Genomic DNA, 15,878 nt, shown 5'->3' on the forward strand with positions numbered 1-15,878 from the left:
AATCAGCTTGGGCTCGTAAGCTTCACCAAACTAGTCGCGAATCTAGTTCACCAAAACGCCATGGAAACTTATAGCTCGAGTAGTTCTTGGAATCGTCGAGTCTCAGCCGAAAACGACGAAGCCCATACCAAGAATCGTGGAACACCGAGATGCACTTGTGGCTTGGTTTGCTCTAAGAATACATCGTGGACATCGTTAAATCCGGCTAGAAGGTTTTTTGGTTGTCCCCAATATAAGGTACGCATTAATTTCCTTTGATTTTCTATTTAACTGACAACAATATTTGTTGGGTTTTTGGTATAAGGTTTTTAAATATTCCCGAAGGTTAGATTTTCAGGTTTTTTTTATTTCAGTGGGAATAAAATTGCTGTTTTTTTTTTTTGTAGTAGTAGTTTGGTATTTCCGAGGGCTAGATGTTGAGGTTTTTTATTTAACTGAAAATAAATTTTGTTGATTTTTAATTTTCAATCAAGTTTGAAATTTTGCAGAAAAACAAAGATACAGGTTGTGGATTTTTACAATGGATCGACCCTGAAATGTGTAGTAGGTCCGTTGGAATTATTCCAGGCTTGCTGAGAAAGATTAATGGAGGCAGCTACAATTATGGAACTCATGAAGACGATGAACAGAATGGCCGTGATGTCATTCTCGATGAATTGAAGAACCTCGGTCAACAGATTCAACGTGAAGGAAAGTTTTTGAAGTTTATGCTATTTGTGATTGTAATTTTTCTCTGTGTTATAGGTCATTTATAAGTAGGATGTCAATCAAATTCTGTTGTTATTGACCTTCAAAATACTACTGTTTGGTCACATAATAAACAATATAAACAGATTCCAAAATGTGGGCAACATGTTTCAATTCTGTTGTTAAACCAAAAGATGCACATACACGCGTAGAAAATGACCTACGAAATATTGTTTGGTCACATAATAAACCACATAAACAGATTAAAAAATTGTGGGCAACATGCTTCAATTCTTTCTGAATAATTTTCTTGGCTGAAGAGTCTGTAGCCTGTTTGGATCATCAACAGTCTTGAATCTCGGATTGGGCTGTAAATAGAACAAGTCCAGATGTATTAGAAATATTGAGTGTGTAACTAATAACTTAGAAATTCACAAAGCCTTGTTTGTAATCGCTCACTCTAAGTTGTAGTTGAGGTTGGCGTTGACTTGCAATTTGAGTTGCAGCTTGACTCGCACTTTGAGTTGCAGCTTGACTTGCAATTTGAGGTACAACTTGACTTGCAATTTGAGGTACAGCTTGAAGAGAACGTTTTGCTTCTCGGCACTGAGCACAGAGACGGGGTATACAAGGGCAAAGCAGAACGAGAGCTCAGATCTCTGAGGAGTATCGGAGAGACGAGGGCAAAACAACTGGAGTCGGGAGAATCGGAAAAAAAAAGCCCCGGAGGGTGGCGCGTGAGACACGCGCGCGGCGGAAGTGGCGGGCGGTGGGGCGCGTGTGGAGGCGCGTTGGTGATTCTCCGAGGCAGGTTTTGAGACAGATTGGACCGGAATTGTGTTTCCGGAAGATCTATGGGGGTGGTGAGATGTAAAAACCATCATCTCCAACCATTTTGAGAGAGTTTTGTAAAAACAAGAGAAAAAAAAAAAAAGAAACGGTTACAGGAGAGAGAAGAGAGAAAATAGAGCCGTTACTGGATTAGTTTACTGTCAGATCCAGAGTAAATAATATTAACGGTAACAAAAAAATAGTAAATCTCATTAATGATAACACGAACAACAGTAAATCTTATTAATGGTAATACGAACAACAGTAAATATTATTAACGGTAACAAAAACAACATTAAATATTATTAACTGTAATAAGAATAATAGTAAATCTTATTAACCTTAACAAGAACAACAATAGATCTTATTAACCGTAAAAAGAACAAAAGTAAATATTATCAACCGTAATAAGAACAACAGTAAATCTAATTAACTGTAATAAGAACAATAGTAAATCTAATTAACCGTAACAAGAAAAACAGTAAATTTTATTAACTTAACACGAAACATCATAAGTAATCTTATTAATCGTACAAAAAACAAAAGTAAATCTTACTGACCATAACAAGAACAAAATTCAATTTTATTAATCGTAATTAACAAAAGCAACAATAAATCTTATTAACCATAATAAGAACAATAAATTTTATTAACTGTGACGAAAAAATGAGATAGTTTATATATGAAATTAATGGCTTAAATTTCAAGATTAAAAGATATAATACTACTAATAATAGGTACTTTTACTTTTCCTACACATAACTAAAATGCTTTGTACCTTTCTTCACCTGCAAAGCAAACCAATGAGACTTTTTTTATTTAGAAGAAACAAGAGATAATTGTGAAAAGTCTTCTGAATAATCGTGACAAAAACTTCAAAAATGTTATGAAAAAAGAAAACAAAAAAAAACTCTACCAATTATCAATCAAAGTAGAAACTATAAGCACTAATTAAGAACATCATTAATTTCAATTGTAAATCAATCAAGGCAATTTATATCCATATATACACAACATTTACATATATTAATAAAGCTATTTCGAGGTTCAGATTACCGAATCCGAGTTCTAATGTATATGCGAATCAACAGACAGAAGTTTCGGCGCTGGAGGACCGACCCGTTATAGGACATAAATATACATTACAAAACCATTTTTTGTTGCACTGCATTTTATAAGGTGCCTCTACATTTATTGTCTAACTTGGATAACTTAAGCAGAAGATTGAATAAGAAAAAGAAGGAAAATATAATGCAAATTGGTAACAGTGAATAATTCATGGCTTCTTTTCTTTGGTTGGTTAGAATAAGCCTTGAGACAATCTGATGACCAAAACTTGATACAATCACGATATAACTGGAACTTGGAACAGTTTCATACTAGAGTTTAGAATCAAGAGCAGAGGTCCCTAATTTAGAATCAACTCAAGGCAAAAAGATTTTGCCCTCTTCGAATGAAGATATAATTCAGAGAAATACTTGACATAATTATTTATAGAGCATCCAGAATAAGTTTTCATCGGAGCTTTAACTTTCACAAGCCATGCAATCGTCACGGTTGGCCAGAGAGCAAACCGTCTGAGCCGTCAGCTTCAACCTTTGGCTTGTCCTAAATTGCACATATATATAAAAAAAAATAAAAAAAATAAAAAATCAACAGATCTGTACACAATAAAATGAAAAGTGACATCAAGTAGTTGCTCAATAAAACAAATACTTACTTTGATGGCGGCTTCATCCACGGTCATCAGCCGCAGCACGAGACCTCAGATGGGACATTCCAGTTTTAAGACCCTATTATTGTTAGGACAAAAGGATCCAAAAGTGGTTCAGGTCCCTTTTTCAAGTTCAAATTCGTATCACATCAAAGTTAAAGAGCCAACTATTATTGCAGAACTGTATTCTTTACCTTCATCCATGTACAGAAGTGCAAAGAAGTGAGGTTCCCAAAGTTTGGTTGGTCAAAATGTATGTTCAGACTTTGACTCCGATCAATGTAACAGCCGCGATCAACCGCCATATCAACCAACGTCTTTTGTTTAATCTCCCACACAGTCCTGATAACACATGATTGTTTTAGCACATACCAGAACAAAAACAAGTAATAGTTTTCTTACTTGTAAATATCTTTGAGGTCATCTGGGATTTCCGAGATGTTCAGAACGGACCCGTTTTCATGAATCATCTTGTTCTTGATAGCGGGGGACCAAAGGTCCATCTCAATCAAGTCATGAAGCAGATGTTTGTTCACCGCAACAAATTCACCACTGACACATAGTAGTGAACATACAAATTCAGAACCAAGGACATCGGCTTTTAAAAAATATAGACTACATAGCATGCATATAATTCAAACCTCGACACTCTGAAGCTGTAGATGTTGGAAGTATATGGCTCAAAGCATTCAGTGTTTCCCAGAATTTGGCTGGTTGAAGCAGTGGGCATCGGAGCCACAAGAAGTGAATTTCTAACTCCATTTGCACTGATCATTTCCCTAAGAGCCTTCCAATCCCATAGAACAGAAGGTACTACATCCCACATGTCTGGCTGAAGAACTCCCTAATGGCCATTACAATTAAGGCAAAGTATGACTAAGAATTTTGGAGTTATGAGCACTACAAGTAATAAATCCAAGACAAAGCATAAAGTCCATGGCACTATTTTTTGCCATACATATATATACCAATGTGGTAAACCTGAACTCTAGTGATATCTAAGTATTATCGTAAGTATATTATTTCATAAATACTCGTAATCGCCAACTTGGAAACTAGTCTACCTTGCTCACAGGACTGCCAGGATAAGTTTCATAAGTGCCTTCTTTAGCAGCTAATTCAGAAGAAGTCTTCAAAGCATGGTAGTATATAGTCTCAAAAATGTCTTTGTTTAGCTGTCGGGCCTGTAACAGGAATATTAGCACTGTTATAATTGGCAAGTATAAGAAACAGGTAATTATAAATCTATCGTCCCATCAGATACAATTTTTTTTTTACCTTGGACGAATCAAATGGCATGCCAAGCAATATAAAAGTATCAGCAAGACCCTGAACTCCTATTCCAATTGGTCTGTGTCGCATGTTTGACCTTCCTGCAGTTTCAAAAGGATAGTAGTTAACATCGATAATCTTGTTCAGATTTGTTGTGACAATGGCAGTGATCTGTCCACAGCAAATAATGTAAGGGCAATGGATTGCAGTGCACAAACTGAATTAAAAAAACACTATCAAAAAGTTAGAAATATGAACGCAAACCTCTGCTAGTTTATCAAAGTCAAAGAATCGGTTTTTGGAGCCCTTGCTTCCAACAATCTTCGATGGATGTGACTCTAATGGAACTCCCTGTAGAAGTGGAGAAAGCTCATGTCACACAACTAAAGAAAAAATCAAAGCAAGGGCATGAAAATTTTACTTTATAGTACAGAAGATCCTTACCTTCTCTCTAACAAATCTTGGTAAAGCAATTGAAGCCAGATTGCAAACGGCAGTTTCATCTGGACTTGTGTACTCAATGATCTCAGTCCACAAGTTTGATGACTTTATGGCACCGAGATTTTGCTGGTTGTTTTTCTTATTGCAAGTATCCTAAAAAGGAGGGGAAATAAATAATTATCAAAAGGAGTTATAAAAACATTGTCGATAGAGTGGGCAAATAAACAATTTCCACAATAATAAAATTAGACATTGAAAAGACAAGCACCTTAAAAAGAATAGAGGGAGTTCCCGTTTCAATTTGAGCTTTCAAAATTTCAAACCAAAGATTCTGAGCCTGGACAACCTTCTTGGCCTTTCCCTGGAAGTATATACAGCCAATATCAACTAAGTGGCTACTAATTATAATAACCAGTAGACACAAGTATATGCATCGAGAGAAAATGAACCACCTGTGCTTCATATTCCATGTAGAGCTTTTCGAATTCTGCACCCCAACAATCTGCCAAACCCGGTGCCTCACTGGGGCAAAACAAAGACCACTCTCCGTCGCTTTGGACCCGTTCCATGAACAAGTCGGGTACCCAGAGTGCACAAAACGGATCGTGTTCCTCCTAGAATAATTAAATGCAATTACATACATTTACAAATATGCACAAAAAGGCTTAAATAAGTAAGCATCAGTCAAGGGCTACAAAACATGAAGAACATGTACCTTCCCATGATTTTTCCAAAGGTCAAGAAATTCAAATATATCAACATGCCATGGCTCCAGGTAAACAGCAAAATCACCTAAAGTAATCAAAACGCGAGATTCAGAACAAAAAACATTTAAATTCAACAAAACAATGACTTTGTATACCTTTCCTCTTCCCGCCACTTTGGTCGACAGTATCATCGAAAACCCTCAGCATTGGAATAATTTCATTACATGTCCCATTCGTTCCACTAATATGACTTCCAGTGGCATGGATATCGTGAACAGAGACACCGATGCCTCCAGCACATTCCTTTAAAGTGTCATATATTCCTTCGACACTATCATCTTTCATGCACAACAAGAAGCAGCTACTCAACTGCAACAACGTTATGTCGTGTCAAACATCAATAACATACAAAAAATATAAAGTATATAAGAAATTTTCGACGTACACAAGGCCTTGGTGTTCCAGCGTTCAAAAGGGTGGGAGACGCATGGGTGAACCAGCGTTGAGACATTGTGTGATAAGTCTTGATAGCAGAATCAATATCCTGCTTGTGAATTCCAACAGAAACCCTCATTAACATGTGTTGAGGCCTCTCAACAACCGTACCATCAACCTTCTTGAGGTACGACCTCTCAAGGGTCTTGAATTCAAAGTAATCATAGTCAAAGTCCCGGTCGTAAATTATTTCGCTATCGAGGCGAACAGCATTCTGGTCAATCAAGAAAATATCAAAAACAAACAAATGGAGTCAGTCATTTTAGTCAACAGACTAGAAAGAAAAGAGATGCCTAGTCGGTACATATAAGCAAACATACTGTAAATGAAAAAAGGAAGATCGTCAGATGAAAAATGACTTTACATTCATGATGATTTCATAGACATCGTCTGCAATAAGAGGGGCCTTCAAACCAGATTTCTCACTGACGTGATGATACATGATTTTGATCCTGTTTTAAAATGTAACGGTTAAAAAGAATAATTTTATAAACATAGCCTCTACAAGGAAATAATAACAAAAAAAAATGATGAGATTTACGTCTCTGAAAATGACTTCTTTGTGCTCTTGTGCAGATTTGAGACAACAATTTTTTGCAGCCAACTGCAGAAAGAAAACGAAACCCAAAATGAATTACCAGTGTTCAGTGTATAAATGATTAAATTAAATCAATAGTGACCCACCCACTCACATAACCGCTATAGACAAACACTTAATCAGAATAAACTGAGTCGCAAAATCTTGTACTTGATGCTAGTATGGACGCACATAGCCCATCAAACAAAACAAACGGGAAAAAAAATGCAATGAACATCACTCAAGAGAATATACAAGCAAAAAAACAAGTTTAATGAAAAACTTAATCAACTATTAACCATCCTTCCCATGAAAACAAAATTAATCCAAGAAATGAAGGAAATAATTATAATAATAACAATGCATATAAAACGCAGAATTACAAACTGCATAGAACAACAAGTCTCTAGAGACAATAAACAAAAAAGAAATCCCCACAATCACAACCCTAATAAATGGTTGAAACCAACGAAAGCATAAACTTGAATAAAATCAATTCGAATCAAATCTACAACCACGCGAAGAGAAACGAAAAGAAGAATACCGAAGCATAATCAGGGTGATTCGCGGTCATGGCAGCGGCGAGCTCGTCAAGCTGGGTGGTGGTGACACCCTTGCAGATGCCGGCGCAGACCTTCTGCGAGACCAACACGGATCGCAGTGCTCTAAGCTTAGGCCATAGCTCAGTTTCTTCAGCCTCGCCGTGATCTTGTTGAAATGGAGACTCTCTTGGCGACCGTCTCTCTTCACCACATACACCGCTCTCCGACTGGTTATCTTCGGCGAGGACTTTCGTCGAACAGTTTGCGCGCACGGGATTTGAGAAATTAGTGAGCAGATTGTCAGAGACGGTTTTGTATATATATAATATATAAGGGAGGAGAGAAAATAAATGTGAAGCGATTTTGAATTTGTTAGGATTTTCGATTTTTGGGAAATGCACGGGGTAATTTCCCGCCGAATTTGGGAGACGGATCATTAAAGCGTGTTTCTTTTTCTCTTTATAATTGCAGTGTTTCCCTTTTTGTTTTGGTAAACTGGAAAGCGTGCTTCGCAAGTCGCTCATGTATACTATACAAGCCGAATGTTCGCGGGAAGCTTTGATGATAATTGATTAAATATATACAATTTGATACTCGATATATTATATATATATATATATATATATATATATATATATATATATATATATATATATATATATAACAAACAATTATAATTAATTGTATTTATGTAAGAGATGGAAAAGAATAATTTGTTTCCTTTCGATAGTTCACTCGAAAATATTTAAAATAATTGATAGAAATATATCATTTTTAACTAATTAAAAGGAAAATTATCAATATTATTTCATGTGTTTAATTGAAATGCGCGTTTTATCTCCTTAATTTCTAAAAATGTCATACATTTTCATTTAAGTTTGATAAATGACATGTTGGAAATTGAGTAAAATTAAATAGGTGTTTTAATTAGCTCAATTTAATTTGTTCACTAAAAGACAAAATAGTGTGTTGTTGATTGAGAAAGTGAGTTTGTATGTGGGAAAAAGTCCCACATGGAACAAAATACTAATGTAAATGAGTAAGTGACGAAATCATTTCAGCTCGACTGGGCGAGGTCGACTGGACGAAGTGACAAAGTCATTTCTGCTCGACTGGACGAGCTCGACCTCCAGGTGAGCTCGACCCCAGGTGAGCTCGACCTCTAGGCGAAACGGTACGATCCGCGGGTTTCTCGCGATAATTCTCGCCAACGGTCGCGTCTCCTCATTTAGTAGTTATTTTTGTTACCGTTCGAACTAACGGTCACGGCTCTTCGAAACGAACTATGGTTTGGCCAACGGTCGTGTCGTTTGAGACTACAACCGTAGTTCGACCGAAACAGTGCGTCTGTTCGCGAAGACCGTTAGTTCGACCGGAACAGTGCGTCTGTTCGTCGAACCTCTTCGCGAACAGGTACGATTGATTATATAATCCGACTTCGGATTCAGTAATCTACACAGGTTTTCGAACCAACTTTCTCAATTCCCGAAACACTAATCCAGAAACACAGTTCTTGCTTATTTTCGGATTTTCACTCTGTCTTGGTGCAGTCCGAACTAGGCTTATCGTATCCTGCGGTATTCTTGTACAATAAACCTTAAGACACTTTGGGGTACTCGAAATACTATAAGAAAAGCGTTCTTATGCGTGATTCAAGCCTCGAAGTCTTCAATTTCGAAGAATTATCTAACATGACATACATCTGACCTAAAAATATGTTATATTATAAGTTTAAAAAATTATAAAAAATAAACGAAAAAAGAGTGATATTTACCACATAACATATTTTTAGGGAAATTTGTGTTATTTATATCAACCTTAAGTGAGATATTTGATATTTTTGGAAACTAATTAAAACGCGCATTTCGATTATTATTGATATTTTCCCTAACTAAGATCATGGACATAATTATTTTTCTATTATATCCATCTCTCTCTACTCAAGTTCTCCTCTTTATCAATATCATTTTCATAGTATAAAAACTGATGATCTTAACGGCCTATAGTCTCAACATAATTCAATAGTGTGTGCTAGAATGTGAACATAATATTAGGCAGTTACTATAGAATGTGAACGTAATATTAGGCAGTTATTAGAATAGAATATTATATCTGTATTGTAATTATTTCTTTTTTTTACGTTTCTTGTCTATACGTGTATAAATACCCATTATGTGAATGAGAACAACACAACATTTTCTCTCTAAATCTCTCTGATTACATGGTATCAGAGCCATCTGAAAATTCCCAAAATTCGAAATCACACATCCCAGGTTCAAGATTAACCTGCCCTAAACCATCAGATTGGGGTTCCAAAATTTGCTTTTAAGAAATCATCTAAGCCTAAAAAATATGTTCATCATTATCATCTAAATCCATTGATCCCTTACACTCACCACCTACTCAGACTATTCAGAAACTCAATTTTGATCAAATCTGTGCCGAAACCTGTCCATTCTGCCGACCCACGCGCCCCTATGCGCCGTCGCCCAAAAAAAAATCGTGCCTCTTTTTCTCGTTTCATCTGCATCTTCTGGGTGTGTTCAACCTATTTCCCTCAGGTTCTTCTCTTCGGGGTGTCCTTGAGTCATTGGTTTTTCACTCCTCGTATCTCCTCAACGTTCTATCTAGCTACTCACTCTTTTCAGAGAGACATGGCTGAGAAAAAGGCTGTTGGTGTGCTGGAGATCATGCCCATCCTCTCGAAGATCATCGACCACAAGCTGAACGGCTCAAACTACCTTAATTCGAGCAAGACGATTCATTTGTTCTTCCAAAGTATCGACAAAGACCATCACTTAACCGACTCTGTCCCAAGTGACGAGTCACTACAAACATGGTCAACATCACAGTCGAACTCAACAGTTGACCTCTGGTTAGACCTTTTGATCTCAGCTCCATATTCCCAAAGGACAACATACTGCTTCTCATAAGTCCCTTGAATAACAAGGTATGCAACTTGCTTTGCTCTATATGCGTTCATCCTAGAACATTCCAAAATATCGTCTCTTTGTACCTTGCTCATAAAATTTGATGCTGACTATGACTCATTGTCTTGGAAATCCTGCAGATACGTCTTCGAGAGCCAGGCAAATGTTGCAAATATGTTTTTGTTCGACCTTGCACATGTATGTTCACCTCTGAACATTTCGATCATCCAAGTTGATGTCTTGCCAACACATGATGCAAAGCATACCCAATTACAGTTAGGGCCTCTGCACTCGGCACGTACTCTACTAACATCATTCTTCTTAAAGTATATTTCTTTACCAGCCTTTATTGAATATTCTTTGATTGCGTCCTTAAACACTTTACCACTCGGGAACACTAGTCCATGCTTGAACTCCTGATTGTGCATATCACTGTCTGGTCTAAACTCCGGGAACTTGGGTAATTTCTTCTTTATCATCGTGACAGCTTATATGTACTACTGTCTCCTTCTTCTTCTTCACTCTCTGACTCATCACGTAACCTCACATCGAACACATCTTCGTAGTCACTGTCTTCATTCGGCTCTTCATTGACTTGGCCTTTCCCTTTCTTATTCAACCTAATGAGTACGACATCTATCCCTTGTCCGTCAATACCAACTTCATCTTCACTGTTTTCATATCCACTATCTTCTTCTACCGGACCTTGCTCTTTCTACATTATCTTCTTCTTGCTCTTTGTCATCATCTTCTTCCTGCTCTTCTTTATCTACTTGGTCTTGCTCTTCTTCTGTTGTCAATGGTGCCCACAAGAAGAGTTGTAATCTTTGTATTATGCATTTGATGTAATAAAGTCTCATGAAGACTCTTGCTTGTAATTGCTTATTCATTAATAATAAAGTTGAAACGTTCATTCATTCTTTCTTTGTTTGAAGCTTTATGATAAAACCTTAGTCTTTTAGTCCATAAACAAACTTAACAACTTACGAAGAGACAAATGTAGATTTGCATGAACAAACTCTTCGTAGTTTGCTTAAAACGATATATTCGCAATCTTAGGGTCAAAGGACTATTGACCTCAGTATGATTGTTAGAAGAATCTATGATGTCTGGTTATGAGGCATTGAGAGTTGGAGACTCTATGGTTCTTCTAGGTATCTTCCGAAGGTACTGAATTGACCAGTGCACTTCTAGAGACAAGATAAGAACAAACCATTTAACCTCTTATGTCTCGAAGTCACTATGTATGAATTGCATCATGCTTACCTTAATCCTGAAATGAGACATGCCATTTCACAGCTTACGTATTCTCATTTGAGAAAGTCATAGTTCGGACTCACTATGTGATTCCGAACAGGGCCTATTGGTGAAGTACTAAGTTGTGAGAATGTCATGAGTAACTTTGTGAAGTTCTCATATATATGGAATTCATGTACAAGATTGCTGAAATGCAATGTATGTCACCTCATGCTTTGTTCCTTGGAGTGTGAATAAATGAACTGGCCAGTGTCCAAATTGAGTCCTGACTCTTTTGGATGAAACAATGTGACTTGTTAGCTCCTCGTCAATACATTGTTTCTAACTTATTCACAAGCGACAAAGGAGTTGAGGAAATAACAGCTAGAAGGGTAAAATGGTAATTTAGTAAATCCCGACTAGCTGATGACATTCATGAAGGGTAAACATAGATAACATTCAGTGGATCCGCTCATCATAATTAGGTTGAATTCTTGAGTAGAAAATAAATTCATTTGAACCGAGAGATTTTCAGTGCCAACTCTTTAGTGGAGTCAGTTGGCATTAAGCTAAACTTGGAAAAAGTTTATGAACTTTTGAGTCCAAGTGTTTAGCTCAAGCTTTGTTCATTTGGGTCCATGAGGTCACTGTCACGAATCACATCGAGTAGGAATAGTTAAACTGGAAGCTAAGTCAAAACAAGAACGAAAATTGTCAAAAGGGTATTTTTGTCTTTTGAGACATAGGATGAAATGGATGTCAATAAATTTTGACAAGGTCATTTGATGACATGCATCACTTGGCCAATACTAGTCTTATTGGGCCTTGTGAATTAATTTCATTTCATAAGAATTTTATTGAAAATTCTTAATGGGCATTTTTCATGTTGTCATGAACAAATGGAAAATCTTCTAGAAGCCTTTTCTAGAAGGCCTTGGGCGCCCAACCCTAAGAAAGAAAGGGAGATTATTTTGTGTATAAATGTATCAAGATACTTGCCAAAAGAAAAAGAGGAAACAAATTTCCTCTATGAGGAAACAAGTATTTCGGCCAAGACAAGTCTAAGGGGAAGCAAGAATATTAATTTCGGCCTTCTTTTTTACACACTTTTTTTCACACACAATTGTCACTATGTTTATTCATTTAGATTGGTCAAAAAATATTAATTTAGATTACTTCTATTTCCATTTCAATTTCTTCTTTTTCTTTTGAGAAATTGCCCTAATTGCCACTCTTTTGATAAGTGATGAAGATTTTCTCAACTAGAGAAATCTCACACGACGCAAGCGAACGTGTCGTCAAGTAATAGAGTGCAAAAGCACGGATATCGATCCCACAAGGACTCTAGACTATTTTCGAAGCGAACTCACTAGCTTTCTTTTTCGAGTTATGGAAAATGAAAAATGGGGGTTTTTTGATTGTTTTGTGAACAAGATGAAATGTAAATAAAAGTGAAAGCACTATTTAAACACAAGTTAAAAGGAAGGGGTACGATTTTGTTATTTCATCGAGTCGGTCGGTCAAGATACGATTCTAAGCTCGGGTTTAGAGTGTTAAAACTTAGTCTCAATCCCTCCTATAACATTCACTAATCTCTCTCGAGTCTTTAGGAATCTAGCTATGTGTCGAACTTACACCTCTCGGTTTGGGTTCTATTAAAGCACAAAACCGCATTTAGCCCGGGATTTCAAACAACTACATCTACCCCCTAGTCTTTCTATAGCTCTAGGAAAGTCAATGATGGGACGGGTAGAGCTCACTCGTTTATTACCTCTCGGTGTCTAAACTCGTCTAAGATTCACTAACTAGGTAGCTACTCTAATTAGCGCTAACACACGCCCCATACCCATAGAATTCCACTCTCAACCCAACCATGAAGCACCAATCTAATCCAAATGTTTGACCAACCAACTCAACTACTCAACTACATCGCACCCCAAATCTACTTAGCTACTCATGATTAAGAATAAACAAAGTAAAATTGAAATAAGTAAAAGAAGCAAAACAATAAAGAAACAAGACATTGAATGCTAATCTCGACAACCAAATAAATATATCATAAAACTCAAGCACTACTTCAATATTCCACTTATATAAAACAATAAACTTATCACAATGCTCAAATGACAAAGGTAATCAACAAAACCCAAATAGAATACTTGAAAGCTTAAAATATGTTCAACAAGCAAAAAGTGGAGTAAATAAGTAAAAAACAATAAATAAAAGAGATAGAGTTTAGAGTGAACAAATGGAGGTGATGAGGATGATGGAGGTTGTCACTTCTCCCTTTTCTTCTTCACTCCCAAGCTCAAGAGCAAAATGGGTGTCAAACCCTAGCTTTCTCTCTCTCACTTTCTCTCTCTAAAGTTTCAAAAACCAAAACAAAAGTGTTCTATTCTAAAGCTTCCTCCTTTCCCACTTGAACAAGTGTATATGAGGGTTCAAGAGATGTTTTCGGAGCAAATAAGGACCCTTGGATGAGATCCAAGGGCCAAAAATGAGCTAAAAGACGAGCTCCAAAAAGTGCTGAAAAGGCAACTGGCGCGGTGCGCCACATAACGGCGCGGTGCGTCACTCGTGAATTTTCTGAAGGCGCGGTGCGCCACATAACGGCGCGGCGCGCCACCCGAGAATTTATGAAGGCGCGCCGCGCCTCTCTTGCGCGTTGCCCGCTCGAGCTCTCGGTGTAAATTTTGGCACCAGGGCGCGGCGCGCCATGTTTTAGGCGCGGTGCGCCTCTCGAGAAACGTTGACTCCATTGACCGTCGTTGACCGTCGTTGACTTTTGTTGACTTTTGTTGACTTGACTTCAAATGACCATAACTTGCTCGATTTAGCTCCGATTCAGCCCGTTTTCGCACCACAACCTTCTCATACTCTCTCAAACCTGAAAATGCAATTAAAAGTACAAAATAATATCAAAAACATTAAGAACAAGCTTCGATTCTTATCTAAGAGTCATAGATAAGTGTGAATGAATCTCACTTATCAATAAGTTTTTCCCATATTCCACTAAAACCTTAATTTGTCCCAAAATGCCACCATGACAATAGTAAAAAGTCAAGTTTGCCATTCACTATCTATTTTCTTTACAAATTGTCTCTACAGTAACTCTCATTTGTCAACCTACTCAAACCCATCACTTCTCACTCGAACCCTTAACATCGAGAAGAAAAATGGCAGACTCAAACCCATCACCCCCGCGTCGGAGTCCTCGTACAATCATAACTAAAGTCCCGGAGGAGTCGGCAAGTCCAATGCCGGCTCGGAAACGAAAAACAACAACTTCGCCCAAAACCAAACCCCGGACGAAAATCGCGGCGGCGAAGCCCCCAAAGAGGAAGAACATCACGGCGAGTTCGTCCGACACGGAAGAGGAAGAACTGGTTCTCAAAAAACCCCGTACAAAAATGGGAACTTTATAAAGGTTAGTCTTTGATCCAAAATCCCTAACAGTTATTCTCTTGATTTATTTCGATTTTATTGATTTATTTTGGTTAGTGTTGTTGATGAAATTATGGGTTAGTGTTGTTGATGAAATTTTCTTGATATTTCGGAATATTAGTCTCTGAACATGGGAATCGGTTCGTCTCTGAATATTTGTTGGTGATTTTGTCTCTGAATACTTGTTGGAATATTTGTCTCTGAACATGGGAATCGATCTTGTATTTATCTCTGAATAGATATCAACAATGTAGACATATATGTCAACATTGTTGAAATTTATATCAACAGTGGACAATGATGTCTACAATGTTGACATATATGTCTACATTGTTGACATCTCATGTCAACATTGTAGACATCAGATGTCTTCAATGTTGACATATATGTCTACAATGTTGACATCGGATGTCTACAATGTTGACATAGATGTCAACAATTTATTGTTTTATTTCTTGATTCTCATATCATTTCCTTATCTGTTAATCTTTATTTTCAGGGTTGGTCGAGATTTGTTCCCGAATGGAACATTGTAGACCATAATTTCAGTTTCTTTGGATCCCTCGAGAAATTCGAGGAAGTTGCGGATATGACCTAAGAAGAGAGGTAATTACTCTCTGTCTTTATTGAGAGTTGTTGAAAGAGATGTTGACAATGTATGTCAACAATGTTGACATCTATTGTCAACATTGTTGACATACATTGTCAACATTGTTGACGTGTCGACAATCAAACAAGAGGACATCACCATGTACCGACAAAAGTACACCATCGACCTTTACCGACACAGGGCGGTGAAAATTGCAAGAGAGGCCCAATCGGACAACGACAAGGATGAATGAGCTAAATTGATTCATAAACTCTTATTTATTTAATATCAGTTTTTGTTAAAATTATGGTACTTTAATGATTATGGTATGTAAAAATTTAACTTAATCTTAGTTTTTTGTAAAAATTATGGTACTTTAATGATTATGGTATGTAACTTTTCCATTCACTCAT

General features: G+C 37.0%; 1 pseudogene across 1 annotated transcript; it reads right to left on the reverse strand.

The window, feature by feature from the left end:
• Positions 1 to 2,513: 2,513 nt before the first annotated feature.
• Positions 2,514 to 7,579, reverse strand: LOC149401793 (ribonucleoside-diphosphate reductase large subunit-like; annotated as a pseudogene). Its single transcript, XR_016296331.1, has 17 exons — positions 7,255 to 7,579; positions 6,689 to 6,751; positions 6,512 to 6,599; positions 6,098 to 6,361; positions 5,808 to 6,021; positions 5,661 to 5,737; positions 5,398 to 5,559; positions 5,214 to 5,306; positions 4,949 to 5,098; positions 4,769 to 4,855; positions 4,511 to 4,675; positions 4,297 to 4,416; positions 3,874 to 4,076; positions 3,635 to 3,784; positions 3,427 to 3,574; positions 3,239 to 3,311; positions 2,514 to 3,126 (listed from the first exon to the last, which is right to left on the reverse strand). The product of XR_016296331.1 is annotated as a ribonucleoside-diphosphate reductase large subunit-like (transcript).
• Between the last annotated feature and the right edge of the window lie 8,299 nt (positions 7,580 to 15,878).

The sequence above is a fragment of the Urtica dioica genome, chromosome 4, assembly GCF_054948205.1.
Source record: "Urtica dioica subsp. dioica isolate 48M chromosome 4, U.dioica_male_clone48M_v1_H2, whole genome shotgun sequence".
In the NCBI taxonomy this organism is placed as follows: Eukaryota; Viridiplantae; Streptophyta; class Magnoliopsida; order Rosales; family Urticaceae; genus Urtica; species Urtica dioica.